We start from the raw sequence: 22,850 nt of genomic DNA, 5'->3' as shown, positions 1-22,850 counted from the left end.
ATGAACAGAGAGTCCCCTGCATTAGATACTAGGCGCTACATAGTTTTCTACCATATTTCTGGCCACACGAAACCTTGGGGGGCCCATTCCTGAGCGCCATATTCGTTAAATTTCGTGGTATAAAAGGGGCCCGTTGTCTTCCCTCATCGGGCAGTAGGTAATTCTCACAATAGGGGTTTTCTTTGAAAATTGTTTCCCCACTCCAACATAATCGACATTCACATAACATTAACACCCCATGAAGGTAATTCCACGATCCACCACTCCTCAACCAAATCGGTAAGAGGGCCGTCGCTCTCAGGCACGTTCTTCCCAACATCATCACATTGAATCCTAAAAAAAAAAAAACCCTCATCGGGCAGTACGTAACCAAAGTCGGCAGGGTATAGACTACGTGTAATTCTTGTCAAAACTGTCAGGCTGTACGAACCCCCGCATTTCTCAATGCGTGGAAACCGAGAATACCGGACTTAGGTACCGCGTTACACTTTAACACTCCAACATTTGTAATAGACTCAGTTCTCCGTAGAATATACTTTATATTTTTATATTGAAACTTAGAGTCAAGTTTATTCATCATCCACATCCTTTTCTCCCAGTTGCTAGTATCGTATCCACCAAGGTGCACCTTTGCCGTTCGAGGTACACCAACTAAAGAGTTACGAGGCTAAATTTTCCTTATTGCTCATTCCTTACTTCACTCGTAGGCCCCGGCGGTGAAACAGACGCCGGCTCATCTACGAGTACCTTCCTGTGGGTCCCGGTGGTGAAAGAGACACCGGCTCGTCCACACTCTCCCGCCATTGTGGGTCCCGGCGGTGAAACAGACGTCGGCTCGTCCGCAATTCTTTTTTCACACCTCCTCCTAATTCCGCTCGTAGGCCCCGACAGTGAAACAGACGTCGGCTCATCTACGAGTACCTTCCTGTGGGTCCCGGTGGTGAAACAAACATCGGCTCGTCCACGCATTCCTATCATTGTAGGTCCCGGCGGTGAAACAGACGTCGGCTCGTTTGCAATTGTTCAATCCTTATAACTCCTGTTGTATACGCGTTTGATGTTGATCCGGTTTGTAAGGTTGGATTTGTTTGTACACGTTTGGTACAATGCCGTAGTGATATAGACGTGTGGTTGCTTCTATCTACACTTTATTTACAACACTGTACAAGTATACTATTCACGATTTCTGAATATGGTTGGACACGTTATGTTTGAATGATTAATGCGATCTTAGTCGAATGCGTTATGTTTGAATGATTACTGTGTTCTTAGTATAAATGCGTTATGTATGAATGTTTGCTGTGATCTTAGTTTAAATGTGTTATGTATGAATGTTTGCTGTGATCTTAGTTTAAATGTGTTATGTATGAATGTTTGCTGTGATCTTAGTTTGAATGTGTTATGTATGAATGTTTGCTGTGATCTTAGTTTGAATGTGTTATGTATGAATGTTTGCTGTGATCTTATTATGAGTACGTTATGTTTGAATGCGTTATGTGATCTCTTTCGTTTGTCGTGTTCTGTCTGTTGTCACCTCGGTTTTCCGTTGATTGGCGGAGGGTAGTTTTTGGTGGAGGAAATGAAGCGTTTTTGATTGGAGGTGGGTGTATTGCAAGAAACTTGGAATGAGGAGTGGGAAATTTCATAGAAAGTTCTGGTTTATGTCGTCTTCTTTGTTACAGTAAAATTGATGAATGTTTGTCCGTGCAACGGTACTGTAGGTCTGTTGCACGTGTTGTCCGTTCGTCGAGTCGAGTTTCGTTAAGTACGGTAGTCATAAAGTCATTTCGTTAGTCGTCGTTCGTCGGATTTTTTACCTATTGTAGGTCTATTCCCATGTTTATAACTTAATGACTAAAGGGATGGCGAGGCACTTTTGACCTGCGGTGTTGCCGTCGCAACATGCCGCCCCCTTTGAACAATTGTGTTCAATTGCTCTACGTTACAACCCCAAATCCTCAAATTAACGAATCCTCGGTCACGCACGACTGCCTTAGCCCTCGCGTCGTAACAAACTTATCGTTACTTAAACAAAACAATAATAGATCACCACAGATCACACAGATCACCAACAGAATGCAAAAGATACTAAAATGCTGTCGCCGGTCATATTGGGCGGTACCAGGCATAAAACACTAACGTGGTGTCGCCGGCAGGTGAACGCTATTTTGAACACGATTCTAATGTTGTGTCGCCGGACGGCATAATGTTAATTATGCAACAGATCTCAACAAATTGTAACGAGAAGTTAGCCAAGACTTCATTCTAAATTCAAGATACCTACAGATGTATAACTTGTGTTTATAAGATGTAAAATTAGTTATTCCCGGTAAGAATGTAAAATTATTTGAAATTGCGTCGCAACGGTTATCCAAAAAAACCTTAAATAAACTCTTATCGAAAAATAAATCGTAATCCAAAACGTATCGTGAAAGTTTCTGGAAGTCCACTATACATTCTTTAATCACACATGTCCATAAATTATTACTACTAAGTGAGACATTGATAAATTTTGGAAGCGGTGTTCCGACATAGCCTTAGGCAATTAAATACATTTCTCGAAAATAATTGTTTAATTATCTTTGCAGCTATAATTTATACATCTTTACGTCAAAAGAATATGAAGTGAAGTCTGGGCTCATTTCTTGTTACAATTTTGTTGAGATCATTTGCATAATTAATAAGTTATTAATGAGTTTTGGGAAGAAGTGCAATTCTACTCTATGTCCGTAATGTGTAAGCCAAGGACAGGTAGACGGCACGACAACGATAGAGAAAGTATCAGAAAGATGCTCTCCTTGTCGCATACTGTCTCTATCCTTGTCTTACACATGGTAGAGATAGGGAAAGTTAGTTGACAAACCCGCCACCATAGATGGTGTCACCATTTGCTTTTCTGTATTTGTCGCGCAATTATTCGTTTCTCGTTTTACACATTACGGGCATTAGAAAAATATTTACCGTTAGGAGTGTCGGCACTTAAAATAAATATTCAGTTCAATTCGGCAATTTCGACTGTTGATACATCGTTAACAATTCATTAATTATGTGTGAAATCTATAGAAAATTATAACGGGAAGTTAGCCAAGTGTTCATGCTATATTCTTTTAATATGCACACATCCATGATTTATCCGTTCGTAAAACTATATAATTATTTTAAATTACATCGCAACGGAATTTATATATGGAAGTGTCGCTGGAAGCCTATTCTACATTTTTTCATCGTAAAGGTTTGTAAATTTTTATAACAATGTCTGTTATTGATCAATTTTGACCGCTACGTTCCGAACTAATCTCGAATAATTAGATACACTCTTATAAGTAAATAACCTGTGTAAGTAAGTACTTTTTGTCCAGCAAGGGCAAAGAGATTTCGAGTCAGTCAACGCGATTGCTACATTTCATTGCGATTACGTTTTTTACTAATCTAGTCTGCAATTGTGTCTTTACGATGACATCTCCCGATGAAAACGTAAAAATCCTCCAAAAACCTAAGCGATTATGATTCTTCGGTGATATACCACCCCACTTGTCGCGAATACGAATACGAATTTTGTATCTTTCTTGCTTGGATTGACAGTTCATAAAAAGAAAAAAAAACAAAAACAGAGACATACATTTAATAAAGGGTTGTTCACTCGACATGCATTTAAACAAATGTGCGAATTGACGTATTTACTATTTCGAAACATTCGGAAATAGACATTGGTGTGTACAAGCTAACGCGAATAGTGCATTTTCCACCGTAACGCTAATGCATCGAATAAGCTTGATTCGAAAACTTTCTGAATGTTTAGGAAACTCCGTTCGGGGTTCGCACAGCGCCGATTCGGGTAGGAAGAAAACGCTGAAATTGTTAGTAAAAATCGACTGTCGACAATTTGGTTGACAGTTTGAGTGCTTCGTCACTATCCTATCTAGCGCTGTACGGAGCTCGAACGAAGCTTCGTTTATTCCTTGCAAGAGGCGCCGCTATCGCACGCCTATACAGAGAGCAGAGACGCGGAAGAACATTAATTATTGCGAAATTAGGTTCGACAATAATATTATTTCTAACGGTCGGTCACCAATTAGACGTGGAAATGGATTTGCTAACCTGCCTTCGAACGAGTTACGAAATCACTTTGTATTTGCTGAGATGTCGTGAAATCTTTGGGTAAGCGCAACGACATTTAACAAACACGATATTAGACGTTATACTTGACTCGAGTTTGAATTAAGGTACAAAGCTAAAACGAATAATCCGAAGAGATGAAAGTTATTCGCGCATCATTTGTACCTAGAGTTGTTTCGTTTAAACGACTTATTCTCGAAATGTTGTCGTCATTCCGACATTATGTACTTGGCCAGTATAGATTTCAAAACACTAGGAAAGACACGGAAACGCGATCGTAATACGATTGGATCGAAACCGTTATCCGTTTTCGAGAATATTAGTCACTTTGGAAATCAAACGAAATGGTGCAAACTAATCAAAGCGAACCTTTCAACGATCGATCAAAAACATATGCTTTCTCCGGAAGGCAAAGGTCGATTAATTTGAAAACGGAGCACCGACGGAAGGCAAAGGTCGATTAATTTGAAAACGGAGCACCGACGGAGCAACGTCTCCGTCGAAAGGGACGATTCGAGAACCGCGTACAAACAGTCGAATGGCAGGAACAGTATCAAGATCAATTACGTAAAAGGAATAGAAAGAAGGGGCCGCCGGATTTCTTTTTATTTCATACGCGAGTATCCGCATATATTGTACACAGATACGCGCTAGCATCGTAAATGACCCATACTTTCACTTTTGTAATTAACGCAGATACCTGCGTCTCGTGTTTGGTTAGCGAACCTGGCTGCCAGCTGGAAACAATGCGCAGACTGCTCGGTGGGTTTAGCTCGCTTCGCGAGCTAATACGGGCAAACGACGATCGGTACAGTTTCACGTTCGGTTTCATCGAATCGGCCAACGACACGAGTCGCCGCCGGGTTGCCGCAGCGACGTCCGAACGGATGTCGAGACTCGATATTCACAGCTGGTGTAATCGCGTGGTCCGACGTCGACCAAACCCCTGGCATAACATATAATAACGGCTATGATACAAGTCGGTGTACAGACGATTTCACTTTTAGCCAGGAAGCTGCATCCTCGTCTCTCCGATAGAGAACCGCCTGCAGCTCGTTCTCCTCCGTGTCGCCGTCGCCTTGGCTCTCTGCTCGCCCTGTTCCTTCCTTCCCTTCGTTCCACCTTTGTCGTATCGCAGTCGAAGCTATTACGAGACGATACGATACGAACGATAATAATGCCGCTGTACCATAAACCGATCCGCGTGTACGCTGGCTGAGCGTATTCTCCGTTGCTCCACCAATACGCTCCGCGATGCGCGCGCGTTGCGTATACGTGCACGCGTGCACACGGACGGCGTTACAGCGTATATAGCCCAGCGAGTCGAGTTACACGCTCGGCCACGATATACATATAGGTTCACCGACTTAAAACAGAAATTAGGAGCGAACCGTGTCCCCTTTCTCTTGCCAAGCCAAGCGTGGTATAAAATACTTTCCCTCTCACGAGGCGAGCAGAGCAACGGAACGCGCTGCCCGGGCGCAGGAGCGAGCAAGCAGGAAGGAAAAGGCAAGAGCAAGCAGCCGGGTTTATAGCTCACGAACGGAAAACCGGAAAACGATTGCCTCTAATCGCAAGCCTCCGGTTCGTTTCCCTTCTATTTGCGCTCTTTGTCTCCTTACCGTGCTACGAGCAACGTCTTTTTCACCGATCTTTCTCCAACAGGATACATTTTCTACCGCGGACTGACGTCGACCTGTCTAGACTCGCAAACTTCCAGCCTTCCAGATTTGCAAACTAAACTCGCCTGTAATAATTACTGGAGATTCGGTCCGTCAAGCGAACAAGCTACTGTCGTCGAATGTATTTGCACGCGTCCGTCGGGAAATTTGCAACTCGAACACTGCTGTTGGCTCGAATCGGTTGCTTCAAAATCCATCCGCGCGATTTCTTACCTTGGTATCCGAGCATTCTCGTTTTCGATGAAAATCGAACGAAATAACGCAGAGATGCGGATATGTAATCGATACCTAAATGTAGGTACGCGATCGGGTTCAATCGTTCGAAACTCGCGACTGTTCGGCGAGGAGGTGCAGAGCGGAGACGAGTATCGGTACCGAAAGAGGGTTTCGAGAAGGACAACCTCTCTCGGATCGGCGACTTTCCCGATTTTGAAACGAACGGATGACCAGTAGCGTAGCGATCGACGCTGAGGCAACCTTCTGTCCGTGGCATGCACGGTACGTGTACGGCCGTGCAACGATCACAATCGCCAGTGTCGAGTGGTCCCCGTTCCCGGGTTCCGTTCCCCACCTTCTGCTTTTGCTACCGACGTCGACGGGTATCGTCGTCCGCAGTTAGACCGAGTCCGCTCGCGCATTCGCATTAATTTCGAATCCCGCGGTGCTCTCTGCTCGCAACCCGGTTCTTTTTCGCGATCCCGTTTTCTCGGTGCGAATCGGCCATCGGGCTGCCGATCGGCCCCTCCGATTGTTCCAGAGCTCGCGTGTTTTCGGCGCCGAGGCGAGGGTTGCCGCGCGAAGGATTGCCCGCTACAGTTGCCACCAAGTTTGCCGCGAGGTTATAATGCTCGCGAGTTCGAATCCGCGCAACGCGAAAACCTCCGGATCGAGAGAACGAAGCGTCTCGTGAGACAGCTCTCGCTTTTTCCTCGTTTCTTCGTCGACTCCTTCCTCGTTCTCTCAAGAGACGACGACGAAAGCAAAGAAACCGAATAGAAAGGAGGCCATCCGTCGACGTCGACGCCGATATCCGCGACAAAGACGCGATTCAGGACACCGGAGAATAGTTTACGCGTAAGGATACCTGCTGAACGCTGTGTGTCGCGATAGGATTAGTTCACTGCGGAACGACAGCGAAAGTGCGCGTCCTCCGTATGTGCACGGTGTACGATGCACTTGTGCCAGATACTGAGTTGAACGGGCAACGATGAAAAACCGGAGAAAAGAATGCGTACGCTGCGTCTCGTTCTACACGAGTACACGCGGGTTTTGTCCGTTTGCAATTAGAGGCCCTGTCTCTGTTATCGCGTACTAGTACGGTCCGCAAGGCAGCTGGATACGGTCGTCTTTCCACGAGTCGATCGAAAGTAGTCGATTTCGTACGCGTTCGAAGATACATACGTAGTTTCACCGGCTACTCGATACGAAACTTGAACGGTGAACGAACGCGTTTCGCCGTTCAGGCTTTTACGTGACGCGTTCTCGGTGTCGGGAAGCGAGCATTGCTAAACGTCCGTCGATCTCGGTTCTCGTCGTGGCTCGTTTCGCTGCAGAATTACCATCGATCGATCGATAGATAGATAGAGAGAACCTCTGTAGCCGCTTAAAAGGAAATTCTCCCCTAGACGGTTCGAAAAATCGATTCTTCTTACAGTCGCCCAAACCGAAAGTAGGACATTTGAAAATGTACATCCAAACGGTTTCCTGTCGAATTCGCAAAACTAACAAGGTTAACGACGACTCTTTTAGCGTTCGATTGTACGAATATCGGGATAACTGCACGGGTAAAATGAATTCGCTTTGAAAAACAGATACACCGATTAATCGATCAATTCTCGTTGTAGATTACGTCCGGAATTTATTTGCATTTACTCTTTTCACGGTACGGTACAAACGCAGTTTTCCTAATGGAAAAGGTAAATTTTGCAACTCGGAAATATGATTTCTTCTAGCTTAAGGCGTATGAACGGATGCCGTAAAACTTTACTCCCACACCGTTGATAGTTTTTTACGACGAAAACTTTAGAATCGTCTTTCGTTTTTCATTCGATTGGTACCGGGCCTTCGATCGAAGGATCGTCTAAATTTTTTAGCCAACTTTTTAAAGCCTTTACTTCTAGTTTGTCGGTATTTCGGTTTTACAGAAAGTAATTCTTAAAACAGACTACGCATCGATAAACGCGTGTGTCGCGTCTTTATAAAATGGTCGACTTTAGGATTTTAAACGTTTCTAATTCAAAACGGCATACAGGTGTGTCGCGCGCACACGCTATACATATATAATGGCCGCAGGAAGCGCGTTCACAGCTTTCCAAAGCTTTCTTTTTTCTTTTTCATTTTTGAGATCCCGTACCGGCTAGTTTTCTAGAGAATGAGTAAAAACATTGTTTTCATTGTCGACCGATTTCGATGAAATTTTCAGTACGCTTGCAAGTCGCCAAGAAAAAGTTAAACCGAAAGCTACCCGGTGCTCGCAGACCGTAAGAACTCTGAAGCCTGTCGTTCTCTCTCGTCTAACCAGTGGCCAAAGCAAAGAAAGGAAGAAAGGATTAGAGAAGCGGGGAGTATCGCGTCGCGTTGCCGTCGTGTCGCTCCTACTCCTTTTCTCTTGGGAATAGTAAAGTGGGGGATACATGTTTCAAAGTTCTTACGGGCCGAGAGTCCTGGAATACCTTTGCTTATGCTACCCCATGCTGCTCTAGATAGACGCTTAGACAAGAAAAATAATTATGTAATTTTCAATACTCGTAATCTCCTTTAACGTAGACGTTGTCCGGCCGAGCAAACGTTATTTTCTCCGCGTTTCCATCCACCCATCCTCTGCCTTTGATCGTTACCAAAGTTCGCGTATCCGAGCCACGGGTTTTTTTCCGTTAAGAGAAACGAGTTTGGAAAGATCTTAAATTATGTCGACTCATTTCCAATAATTACTGTTTTCCTGAAACACGTCTAGTCCTACGATCGACCGCGTACCGTCACGATCGCGTGGAGAAGAAGCCGCCAACAGTGTGTCGATGTGCAGTGAACACAAAATTGGTGTACACGGGAATCGCACCGGAAGCAAGGTCTTTTAACGCGAACGAGTTTACCGAGTGGAGGGAACACCATACGATTGCGATCGTGCAACTTCGCCCTCATTGTTAGACTTTTACAGCGTTCGTTCGCGCGTGTTTTGTGCGTCTTGCGACTGTTATCGTCAACGGCGATGATCTCGACGAATTCGACGGTCACGAATATGGGAAAATGAAGGCTTCGGAAGATCGCGCACTCGATCGCAGCACCACACTTTTCAACCATAAATGACGTAAGTTTTCAATCTCTGGCAAATTGGAGACGCGTAAAATACGTGACACGAACACGTTTCGTATTTCAAACAAGAACGAAACGAGTTTGGTGTTTGCCAAACAATTGGTAGAACAAGATACGTTCCATTATTCGGCTTCGGGTTTCGAAAATCCGAGTTGCACGCTTCGAGAGCTCGTATCGCCGAGCACCAAGCCGAATGCGCGATTGCATCTAATTTTTTTGTTACGCGATGATCGTGTTGCAAGCACCAGTCGTCGGTATATGAATCGAGACATGCAACGTCTGTACAGATGCGGAGAGTCTCCGGTAGCACGTGGGATCCGCTTCACGCATAGATTCTACAGGTAAAAACAATTAAAAAAGGTTCACACAAATATATAGACATCTTTTTAAATAAGCTTTTTGTTTATTTTTTTCACGCGTAGAATCCATCACGGATTTTATTGTTCCAACTTGAAAGCATTATCCTTAAATATTTATGCTACCGTACTCTTTGAGTCTTTCGAGAAAATAAGCATGCGCGATGCGTCACCCTTGTCTCTGACGGTAAAAACGTGCGTAGACGCGTGAATGCCATGCGGGTTCCCGATTCTTGTTTACCGAAATAATTATAGCGTATTAGCAAATTGCAACCATTATGCTCGTCGCAAAAGATATGTGAAACATGCGCGTCGCAGTGGTAACGGCATGGTAACTGTATGAATTCAAGGTCATCGATGTCTTTTCAAATTGCATTACATATGTTTATCGTGCCATCGCGATAGCTAAGATCGAAACGAATCCAATGACCTGTAATAACGCAACCTTTGCACGACCTTGAGTACGAATAAATTAAACTTGAAATATTTAGAAATGATCACGATCTCTGAAATAACTACAACAAAAAAGACGAACGAGCACAAGTTTATTCTAATATACAGGGTGTCCCAAATTTGAATGTTCAAACTTTGTCAATGTATTCTATGACACAAAGTAAAAGAAAATGTTATGTAAACATAGGTCATATAGAGCTTTATTAAGAAGTTATAACAAAAATTCAGAAGAGGAATGGCAATTCAGCCCATGCCGTGTGGGACCTTTAGCTAGAATACTAAATCTAACAAATCTCATTAAAACAAAAAGTTTCGCTGAATCTCAAAAATAGCCTACGTACGCATCGTAATCATAAACTGCGCCCTTGACCAGCACTCGCTACCCTGCCGCGGCACGCACGAGCCGAGATCCCTCGAATCCTTTACACTAATACCTATTAGTGGCGAAAATTCATTTCAATGTTTGGTTACCTCAGATAGTAAACATAGTTTACATAAACACACTGAAAATCACACTATTGTTGATCTAAGTAATAGCAAGTTGATTACTATTCCTCTTCTCAATTTTTGTTATAACTTCTTAATAAAGCTCTATATGACCTATGTTTACATAACATTTTCTTTTACTTTGTGTCATAGAATACACTGACAAAATTTGAACATTCTAATTTGGGACACCATGTATAACGTAAGAAAATGATTACGTTAAACGCATTTTTCTACCTTTTTTCAGTCATGTCTCATAGAATATACTTGATATTTATACGATTTCTTAATTATGAGTTTAACGGAATTCGATGTTAATTCTGGTGCTCATTTCCAAGAAAAGATAGAGCCTTAACTTTCTCCAGAAAATATTGGCTGAAAATACATAGCTAATAATCGGAAAGTTTGAGAATTTGGCTCCGCTAGTTTGGCATCCAAATATGTACTCGATAAAACGGTATTATACGTCGCAACAATATTCTATATTCGTATAGAAAATTACAATGTTATAGTATTCAATGAAAATACTGGACAGGATTACTCGATTTTGAGCATCAAATGTATTTTTCCGTTTTTTGAGACAAATACTCTGCGGACGGCCGTTCGCCGGTACGTTTCGATTCTACGAACTCTTAATTACCGCTAAATGTCGACTTGGTGCACGAACCTCGGGTCCATTGACAGTCGACCACTTTCGTTTCTCTATTCTCTATTTCTCCGACGGTCTTCGGTACGTTGCACGTTCCTCCGCGGGTCGACCGCACGCGGCGGGTCGAGGAGAAAGAGCTCGGATAGATTGGAACTCTCGTTTTCAATATCTCCGAGTGCTCGCTTGCACACGCCGTAACCGGCAAATCAGCTTCGATTGTATAATGCCGCCGCTTATGGTTCCACGTGCTTTTGCATCTGTCCGCTCAACACTCGGTTTAATTAATCGTCATATTTGGAGCAGCGTAACTCGCATGATCCCAAGAGCTGCGAGTGCTTTTAATTTGGCAGCGAAGCGGGGTACTATGCTTATAATCGATAACGTGCTTCGAGCGTCCTCTTCTCTTCTTCTCGAACGTCTAAAAGGCTATGGGGGAGACTTCAATCTACGAAGAATCCATTTACTTTCTTTTAGCGAAGAATTCTTCTAGAAAATTAACGAAGCGGATTACGCAGCGAATTATGCGGAAACCACGGAGAAGAAACATTCGATAAAATATAAATTAGATAATAGCCGAAGTTTTCTTTTCGTTCGACTGTAAAACAGTGTTATCCAACGTGGTAAAATTTTTTAGTAATCCTAAATCGGCGAAGTCCGCGAGAAACGGAATAGCTAGCTTCGAAGTTTACCAACGAGCGATATTTTCACCGCTAACTCGATATAATTGTGTATTACGCCCGACGAAGAATATTCCAAAGACCGACTTCCGCTCCTTTGCTCGAATAGCTGATTTAATTTCCTGGCGCTTTCACGTGTGGGCAAAGCTGTTACTAATTGCGCGGAAATATTCACAGCCAGTTTCCTTCCGTCTCCGACCGCGTTTCCTTGATCGCAACCACTGGTACAGATTTATTCCGTCGTACCATTTCTTCCTTTGGTTTTCAATTCATACCGTATCTCGAGAACGCAGGACGCTTTCGCGGCTGAAAATCGTTCCCTCTCGCACACCCCCGTCTTTCGCGTGAACAGTTCGTTATCGCGTATCGACCAAATTGGCCGGGGATAGTCGAGCAAACTACAACTTACCATTGACTGAACGAGGATTATCATAGTGCGTTGCGTTTCGCTGCTCACTACTATTTACGTTTTTCCCGTGAGCCCGGAAGCAAAAGCAAAATGCGAATACACGTATCCGAAAACGGCTAGTCTCCCGTCGACTCGAAGTTCGTGCGTAACGCGGGAAACGGTATTCGTCGATTACGTTGGCGAAAATGAAAAATACGAGACAACCTGTCTACCGCGCAAACATACGAGTACATAGAACTCGGCTGAACCAAACCGTACCACGTTACTCGAGTGGATTCACTTTCGCAAAAGCCGGTTGGTTTCTTTGGATTATTTTTCTCGGGTTGGAAAGTAAAGTCATAAAGTGGAATCGCGTTGTGTTTCAAACCAGTATTTCATTTATATAACACGCCAGTTTATTAAGTTACAACCGTGATTATGCTCGGTTCGGTAGATTACTATCGACGCGTTCGGTTCACCGCTGCTGAAAAAGAGAAACGCACGGGCCGCGGAAACGATCGTTACAAGCGATATAAACGAACTTCGAGAACGGGTCACGGTTACAGGTATCCACCAGCGATTACGTTCGATCGTTTGCTAAACAATCGTGGAACGTGGAACGTGAAACGGCGGTTCGATGATTAGCAACCGACGGAGCAAGTCGTATGGAACGGATTCAACGCTGTTCGGGTTCCGTCGAGACCGGGTGCCGCGGAGTTTCCAGCGATCGGCAATTTAGACTCCGAGATCCCTGGATAACGCGATACAGGTCACAGCGATCGATTATTCAAAATTATGAACGATACACGAGGTTCCTCGTCGCGTCGTATACATAGTGGCTATACAAAATGTTGCTTCACCTTTTAAAACCGCATCGCACGATAACAGATGCTCCTTAGTATGTCGAGAATGACAACATTTGTAAAAGATTAAACATTCCATTTGTACAGGAAAAAATTATTTGACTAACAAACAAACCCAAAGAAAGAATCAATACCCACCCAAACCCACTAACAGCAAATTGCTATGCGAACACAGTCAGAAGAATTAAACGAAAATATGCAAAAGACTTATTAGAACCATAATATCTTAGATATATGTCGCCAAGCTATTTGTAGTACTTACCGCTTCATGTATCGGAAATCAAACGCTACTAACTACTATTAGTATTTGTAAATATTTTTTTAAATAGACCCAAATAAAAAAAGGATATGAAAAAAACCTTTTAAAATCGAAGAACTTTTTTACAATTGGGTCGAGCGGTCTACTTTTTTTTGGATGTTAGAGGGATTAGTTAATTAGATGCATTTTGAACAACTTTGATCTAGACTGTAAGACTACAGGATGTATACTTGGAAAAATTAATAGAACGGACCGGCCGCACGCCCCTAACTTTCGCAGATGTCTACGTACTGTATTGGGGATGAGTAGGGGAATACAATTTGTTGGTATCTGCGGGAGATAGAGCGTATGGTTTACTCGTATACCACGTACAACTATATACATATTATGTACATGCAAAACGTTTAGACTTTGTTGTAACTCGGCTGAACGCGTCCTTGTTTCGTCGGATGCCTCGAATACTCATCGAAAATCACATTCCTCTCGGTGTTGTGTATAGTATAGCCGTTGCAAATACGGCGACGAGGCACAGAGTTCGTGGTGACTGTGTGGAGTATTCGATTGAAATTGTGCCCGTGTCGGAAACGGGAAGACACGCGTTGTTTGCGACGTATACGACGCGACGCGCGACATAACGGTTTTCCGTCTGTTGCCATTAAAAATACAGCAAGCCGACGCGACGCGGGACGGTTTACGTGGCTCACAGTTTCTCCACTGCCGTTCGATTAATGCTAGGTAGAAAAAGTTTACTTTCAATCCCGTAGCATTTAACTCTCCTGCCAAGCTCTCACGTGGAACTTCGCGTGAACGTAGTAGGTAGCTGCCAGCTGACAACTTGGGTGCTGAACAATCGCGATCTACGATCGAAGGGCTCGCGATCGAAATACCGAATGTGCAGGCGCAAAACAGAAAACCTTTACGAGCATCGATTAGTTCTGCCATTAAACCGTTGACAAATTGACGAGTCTAGTCGATTCGGAAATACCGTTCGGTCGCACCGCCACTGTAAATATAATTCGAGACTAATCGTTTAATACGTAGGGCTCGTTTCGTTGTAATCGTGTAACGTTATTACCGTTCGCCAAACTCTCTATCGTTTTCGCATAAGTTAGTCTTCGGTCGACTGCCACGAACGATCCAACAAAAGTCTTGTCCCAAATAACTCGACACAATTCCGAGAGCAAAAGTCGGTGGCCATGGAACAATGTTCTCGATAATACCAACGTATCGTATACAACGTGGCGCAATAAGCGTCATTGTTACTAAAGGTTGCGGGAAGATAAAAATTATAGCGCTACTTAATCAGACGCGATGCAATTTGCAAGAGTAAGCATTGTACGGTACTTGACGCGTCTACGGTGCGAGATAAAACTGAATGGACAGACGGTAGTGGTATTACATCGGAGAAATTTCTTGAACCAGCTTTTAGCTACGCATTCAAATTCGTTAAAAACTTTACTTTTAACCGCTGCGCGCTACCGTCGACTATTTAATACCATTTCCTGCTACATCCGTTTTCGATTTCATAATTATTCCGTCCAATTAGAGATTATAGATTATAGTAACTGAAATTGATTTCCAATGATTCGCGGTAGAACATCGTGGAGGGATTCTCCTGAAGTTGTAGAATACAAGAAATCGTTTATATTTGCCACCAATTTTCAACACAAGGTGTTTTGTAATTTCGTACAAAATTTCCAACTCTATTCGTAAGACATCTACAACAAAAAATGATCGCTCGACACACGCTTTTAGCTAGTCGGTCGGTTACAGGAAGCTGGATCAAGGATATAAGCCGAGCCAGCACCGGGAAAGGAGAATCTCGCGGTACGTAAAACGCAAGAAAAGAGAAAAATGTATTCTGGGTGCGCCCACCATTGTGCTGCCGGCACTGAGTTCTCGCATTCGATTACGAGAGACGAGCGGCTCTCAGCCGCTCGAGGAGCAAGCGAATGAAAGAACGAACGAACGAGCGAGCGAGCGAGCAAACCAGCGAATGGCTGCAGTGGGCAATACCGTGGAATGGAATGGAACAGAACGGAATGGCAGGAGTGTTACAAAATATCAGCTTTCACCATATCAGCGTGCTACACTGTACACAGCCAGAGTCGGTGAACAGTCCGCGACATGTTTCTCCTTCGTCCTCGCGGCCGATTGTCATCGGTATCGTCATCACCGTCTCTGAAACTATGATTGCTGCTCGTTCCGCGTTTGATACACCCATCGATGATCCACTCTGCTTCATCGCCGCCACGGTAATCAATGCGAATCATTCGCGATCGTCTACAGTCGTTTCTTTTCGTACTAATTACTGTCAACGGCAATTTTGCTGATTCTTCTATCGACAAACTTGCGTCGTTAACTACCTTTTCCCTTTATTTATTATCCTGCAACAGGTAGTCGGGAGTAACCAGCACGCGTCGCGAGGGTTTCGTGTCTCGCACCTCGTCGACGCCTAAAATCTACGCAAAACATAGATATACGTGTTGCAACAGTCACGCGCAGCAACGAACCTCGTGTCAGAAAAATTGCTAAAAATTAGTCAACTTGGATCGACGGTAACTCCGCGAAAAATGATTATAGGGCCATCTAACTAGTATCGTACCACCATACGATCATACGATAACGTTATCATATCACTGTTCTTCTGTATTACCAGCGAAGTTCAGCAGCTTAAAAATATCTCAAAATAAAAACACTTGTTGTCAAGTATTTCGTCAATTGATATAACGTTAATTCGCTTTTACTATAGCAAAGCTGATTAGACTTTCTTACGAGTATAGAAGAGGGTATGCCAGGTAAACAAACAGAGTCAGTTGTTGGGGTAAACGTCGCTCGACTGGAGAGAAGTTTACCGTAGAAAAGTGCAGCGAGTAGTGGGCAGAGTTTACTTCAATAGTTCTTCGGCTCTTCGGCTCAAGTGATTTATAATTACACTCACACCGATTATATGTATAAATGCCCTCCCCATTCTACTAGGGAGTGCAATAGATTCGATTTCTTTCTTTAATCGCGAGATAGAAACTGTATACAGTATAATACACCGTGGGGACGGGGTAGGGAGGAGGGGGTGGAACAGTTCGCCGCTGTTGACACTGTTGCATAAAGAACTATAATTTTTGTATCGTTCCGGTTACGGAAACCACAGCGAGTCGGTTCAATTTTGATCGCGAACGATTTTGCACAACGTTCGAGTATCGCTGCTATCTCGACAAAACCTTGACGCGTTCACGCTGTCGCTTACAGCTCGAGCAGAGTTACTTAGCCGAGAGAGCGTGGCAAGAGATCTCGGCGGAGAAGGTAGTCGATCGTTTCCAGAGAAAAAAAACTTTCATTTACCCAAGCGGAAATTGCTTTTGAAATTTGACACGAAGCGCCACGGCAGGACGCTCGTCGACGGACCGAATCGGCAAAGAATCATTTTCTGCGCTGGCATTGCTTAACTTTGTGCTAGTTGTAAATCACTTCCGGGTATTCGGCTTGTTATACTTCGAAATACCTATTCGATCGCTGTGCGAGATTGGCCCACATCTTATTTTAAAGCACAATTTTTCGTATTGTAGACGGCAGTGTTCGAACTATACACATATCGTTCCGACATCGTAACAATTAATTCTAGTTGAATCCTTCCACTGTATAGTTTTCAATTCTATGATCGAACTTATTCTACTTTTTTAAATTAAATACGTTAATACCTAAACGAACTTTGATCGTAAAATATAATGAATAAAATATCTTACCTGCGTATATTCCATCGCGTTTGCGAACCAACGAAACGTTAATAAAGTGTTATTAGCAACTTTCCGAATCGTTTGATATCGGTGCATCTATTATGGAACAAAAACATATTTTCGTGTCTGTACGAGAGGAAAATAAGCTTGCCAGACTGATTTTCGGATGTAGTTCGAGCGTTTTAGTTTATTAGAAACGTTATGTTAAACAGTTCGTCCTGGCGCGTGCAGACCTTGTCGAGAAATAGAGGCCAATTAGCAGGATGTAAATCATTTCTATGCAACGTATGCGCGTTTCACTGCATACTGTGATTTTTTGTGATTTCATTCTACGTATAAATAATCCGACGCAGTCACGTTTCACAGGCATCAATGAAATTTCTCTAGCGAAAAACCGTTCGAGTGTCGTAATAGACACGATCACGATGCACGAATGACGGGAATATTGGTGCTGTGTCTGTACAGGTGAACCATTTTTTTTTTTAATCGTTGCACGCGATTATCTCTAGAATGAAACAACTCGTATACGTATAGCGATGTTATTCCTACCAACAGTTTACAAATGTTCGTACTTTGCTCGAATCTCGAAATACCATCAAACAACGTTTCGTGTTTTCTTCGTTTATTCGTTAGCTCGAAGTAACCTGGGAGATTACTAATTTAACGCTGCCGAGATTAAAGTCCCGACTTTTGTGAAACGGTTGTTTCTACTTGCTACACGCGCAGCTTGGCCATCATTAAAGATAATAGTTATTGTTACAACGACAATCAAGTTGCAACTTGCGTTTACAACCAGCATTTACTCTTAGCGTTTACTCTTCTAATCGCTATCCTTGACCGGAGAGATCCCATATTTACATTCTACGCTCTCAATTATCGCATTGGGAGGAGAATGTGTTAACAATTTCGGTGGATTACAAGGCACGCAAAATGCTTGCAAAACTACTTTGACGCTAACTTTCTACCGCATCCGCAACTTAAAGAAGCGTGGTCTGGAGAGATAGCGAGAGATAGGAGAGGATTTTAATAGGATGTCGATCGAGGAAGCAGACAAAAAATATTAATATTTCGTATTTGCAAATAAATATTTTTACTTGTTATTTTGTTACTGCTTTGTTACGCGGCGAGAAAATATTTTACCCGTGCATAATGTAACATATAAATTACTAAATACACCACTATGTTTGTAGTGTTTAACTCAAACTTATTCAGTTTCCTACTCAATTGAAAAACATTGCATATAAACGATAACCGCGCAACTACTTTGGCAAATCGATTAAAAATAATTCCGTCAAGCACTCGATCGATTACGGTCCAAAATTATTCTATCGTACAACAAGTACATTTGTTTAACAATTAACACTTTATCGACCGGTAGCCTATAAATCGGCTTTTTCCACCGATCGGTAGCCTGTGAATCGGTTGCCATAGTAACCCTTAATTTGTTATCTATTATTGGGATAAGTGTGTTAAATTCTACTACAAGCTTCAATATTATTATATAAATTTTTAAATATTAAATACCTTTCGTGATTAATAAGATAAATAAGATCAAAATAGAAACGAAAATTTTTACGACTGCATGACCGGTCGATAAAGTGTTAATGCCGATTCATTGTATTTCCTAACACACCAAACAAATCCACGAATGCCATATCTAATATTTTGCCGACAACGAATCGTTGTGTCGTATAAACTTGGTGTTTACCACGCGACGACTCCGTCGGTTGAAATTCCGTTCCGGTCACCTCAGAAGAGGAAGAAGCAAGAGGCTTTCGACCTGTCGACGGAAATGCGTCATGCGGCTTTTAAAATCATTGGCCCAACCGTCAGCCTCGTCTACCGGATTTTCATGGTCCGCGCGCATAAGACGGCGAGCTCGCGTTTTGGTTCGCGTTACCGACTCGACAGATATCGATCTTAAATACTCGACGCAACGTAGCGTCGGAACACGTTCTTCGTTTTTTTTCATTTCACGTAGCTGACGGCAGAACGACGCGTCGTGTCGCGTCGGCCACGGACGAGGCCCGTGGCAATACCTGGTTATACCCCGACGACGACCCGACCTGATGCGATGCAAGATAAAGCCGCTGCCACACTCCTTTGGTTTTCGACTTGCTCGATTCACCGTGGATCCTGGGTTTACGCCGGCTGAATACATGTCAAGGTTGGAAACCAGAGAGACGTGTACTCGCCGTAAGACCGGTTGCGCGTTCCTTGTCAAATTCGGTGGAAAATCGTGTGCTCGCGGCTGCGATCCACGCAGGGCCCAAAATGGTCCCAAATATAACTGTCCAAAAACAGTTGAACGAAGCTCGAGAATAATACAGTTACCGAGAACCTTCGATTCGAATAACTGTCGCGTATATCCGAAATGTTTAACTACATTCCGCTGGCTGGCTTAACTTTCCTTTCACGTTTCGATATGTTAGGTTAGCGATTTATTCAAAGCGTTTCACACAATCAATATGCACATCTGTGTCGAGCGTTGAAAGTATTCAACGTTCTTTACCATGAAAAATCCTAGACAATGTCTACAAAATTATTTGCAATCGTTGCAACTAGCTCGAGCGACAAAAGCAAAGAGTCTCGGTAGAGACGTCTAAAGTCTTCTCGCGAAAGAATATCAAGGGGGTGGACGCGGCGTTGGCGCGCTACGGTAGAATGACCTTTTCAACTATTATCGGAAATGAAGAAAGAAACATCGATTGCGTAAAAGGTGTCATCGATCGATCGTTACCTGCAACTTGCTGGTAGAACCAGGGTGGGAGCGGACGGAGGGGAAGGAGGGTTGGTGCACACCCGTAATCGCATCTGGTTATGCAAGAAGCAACGATGCGAAAATCAGTCATGCGGTACCTATCCACGCAAGGACATTCTCGGTGAGACAAAGTTTTCAGCTGTTGCGTCGTAATCCGCGTTTGTGTAATGTTAACGACCTCGACAATGGGGACAGATACTACGCGGCCAATTATTGTCGGGTATGCCGGTAACATAAAGATAATTAATTCACGTCCACATGTAATAACTGACCGATCGCCGACCCTTCTAACAATTATATTGTTCCGCGACGCGATACGATACGATTGAGATAATAGTCTCGGAGCGTTATTCCTTTCACCGACGATCCAGAGCTGGCGACGCAGCGAACATTTAACGACCGTATCCTAGAGATGATTTCTTAAATTCATCGATCGGGATTTCTAACGAATCGACTATAATCAATCTACCGTCGGAGTATTTGTTAATTTTCCATCGGCAGCGATCGATTAAGGTGACACACGGACAATCTCGTCTTGCATCTCGCTTTCGTCGATTCTCGACAACTGTAAAAACGAGGTGCGAGGCTCGAATAATCGTATCCTCCTCACGTCGAATTGTCCATTTTTGTTTACAAGCTAAGAGACGATCGGCGAGAATTTACCATATTTCTTTGAATTAATACTCAAAATAGGCGAAAATAGTGTTTCTTATTCCGCAGCTGTAGCAGTTGTTGGAACGGTCGCGTCCAGACTACGTGCTATTATATACTATTTTTTCTTGTCGAGATCTCGTTAGTGGTCTAATGAAACGCTGGTTTTTACGCGAAGCTCTATAAGGTGAAAATCATGGACGGGATACCCATTCATCCTCCGCTACGTATGGACCGATGATTACGAAATTTTTTGTCGGTCTAATTTCATACCGATGCGACGCAAGAATCACACCGACACGCTGCTCCAGTAAGGACACGTGTGCGGCTCTTGCATAAGCTTTATCGATACGCGAGCCCCATTTGAAACATTGCAAGAAATCGATCTTGTTTCCTCGTAAATCCGCAATGGTAAGCATAGACCAATAAATAAAATAGAGAAAATGATGTGCAAAAATATGATCGTCAGCTTAGTTGGCTGACAAGCCTAACAACAACAAATTACTAGTAAAATTTGTATAACTCACGGTTCGATCACGGTGGTGATCGCCGAACTCTGCTTCATCGAAGAGCGCGGTTCGCGTGTCTGATCATGTGACTCATGCTGGCGAATAATTTAAGACACGTCCGTCTAAATTCATAGACTTCGAATCCGTTGATCCTTATTAGAATATCATCTTTGGACGATTCGAAGAATTCGAACGAAGCAACCGGAGACACGCGTTACTAGTACTTTGTCATTCGCGTCGATGACCGCTAGCACATGATCAAGATGGAAAATACATGCGCGTCATTTAACAATTAATTTTTCGGTTATTTCGAAGAATCATTTATAAACGCAACTATAAATATTCACGAAACGAATGTTCCCGAGTTGTTGGAAATAATATGATTAATTATCGGTCGATTCGTTACCTCTTACCGTATTAAACATATCGATGCGTCAACGTTGACTGAGATCCGATGGTACGGATAAAACTAAAAGATATTCAAATTTCAACGAGTGACGTAAGCAACCTATCTTTTAATATTTGCGTGCAAATATTATCTATCCGCTATATAGTTGAATCTACGAATAGTCTTCGAAATGAAAAAAAAATCTTCCGTAACAGACCTCCCCCATAGTTAATAGAGTTGTGTAATAGAATTGTACCATTGTTGCCATTCGATGAACAAATGTTGAATCGAGCTCGCACAATTTAAGTATCGAGTGATCGGAGACAGCTCTAGTAACGCCCATCGCGTCGCAGGTGACCAAAATGATTTCAAGCTACGAGTTCGATTCAAGGTGATCAGGTATTTAGTTCCACGAGAAAAAGAGAGAGAGAGAGAGAGAGAGATTCTTAATAAAGGGAAAAAATCAAATTCCAACAAAACAGATAAACGCGCGCATTTGGGAAGTGTTCAGATTGAGAAACGCGACCAATGTTGTTCGACGCGATCGTGCAACCGGACGAATGAATCCCACGATACAATCGACACTGTCGCGTTAACCGCGATATACCGGTGCGGAACGAAGTTGCTATCACGCGAAAGCGCGTTTATTGACAAGATAGCGAATCTTGGAAGTCGGTTCTCGTTGAATCAACATCACGTCGCGTCGGCAGGTGTAAGAATCGGGGAACGGACTGGCGCGAATTCGTTCTCGAAAAATTTACATCGTATTGTATTGTTACGCGTGAACATTTGGGGTTGCTCGTGTCGCTTCGGCTCGATTCGCCAATAGAAAAAATCTACAATTGTTCGCTGCGACTTTTGATTGACGAAACTACTGTACTCGAGTCGGGTAACGAGTACCTTTTGCTCGAATAGCCTCGTATAAAAATTTGTTTCTTTGTTTTCGATAATTCAATAATGAACCGTTAGAAAGATTTAAACGCATCTTTTTTTCTCGCATAATTTCTCGCCAAAAATATTGCGTAAATGTAACGATATCGCGCGCAACCGTAAGTTGATAATTCTCGAAGAGAGAAAGGAACAAAGCAACGGGAGTAAAAGGAAAAAGGTGCGAATACACTAATTTCCATAATCCTTCGCGTTTCCATGCTTATAAAAACACGTTGCTTTGACTGAACGATCAGGGTCGATATTGTTTTTATCTCCATTCGCCAAATGGCTCGTGTTCGCCTGTACGATGCGTCCAGTATTTTATTTACAACCAAGATCGGTCCTTGATGTTTTGCGTGATTTTTTATATGGGGCGTTTTCGAGTCCTGCGATCGTAGATCGTCACCGATATTTTTAACCGGTAAGGAACCAATCGCGGTCTAACCCGAGTTATCAGAATTATGACATTTTACAATGAATAATTTTCAACCCACGCGCCTGACGATAAACGGAAAGAAGACAACGAAAAATTCACGCTGGTCGGTTCGGAACTTTGTCATCGAATGTGATTCGGAGAAGTAGCGTTCTCCATTAACGACTACGCGTTGACGCTTCTCTTTAACGATTTGACTTATGGCACGA

At 43.1% G+C, this 22,850-nt stretch overlaps 1 protein-coding gene across 5 annotated transcripts in view; it reads left to right on the top strand.

Annotated features, from left to right (window-relative positions):
• Positions 1–6,399: 6,399 nt before the first annotated feature.
• The window catches only part of LOC144478909 (A disintegrin and metalloproteinase with thrombospondin motifs like), a 33,174-nt gene continuing 16,723 nt past the window's right edge, over positions 6,400–22,850 (top strand). Inside the window, exons 1-3 of one of the 5 annotated variants that reach the window (XM_078197278.1) lie at positions 6,400–6,872; positions 7,643–7,714; positions 8,752–9,102. The gene's annotated coding sequence lies outside the window, so the exon portion shown is untranslated. The remainder of the gene's footprint in view (positions 6,873–7,642; positions 7,715–8,751; positions 9,103–22,850) is intronic. The other 4 variants (XM_078197277.1, XM_078197280.1, XM_078197279.1 and 1 more) reach the window with 4 other exon arrangements.

The sequence above is a fragment of the Augochlora pura genome, chromosome 3 (assembly GCF_028453695.1).
Source record: "Augochlora pura isolate Apur16 chromosome 3, APUR_v2.2.1, whole genome shotgun sequence".
Lineage (NCBI taxonomy): Eukaryota > Metazoa > Arthropoda > Insecta > Hymenoptera > Halictidae > Augochlora > Augochlora pura.
This window is presented reverse-complemented; position numbering and strand designations above follow the sequence as displayed.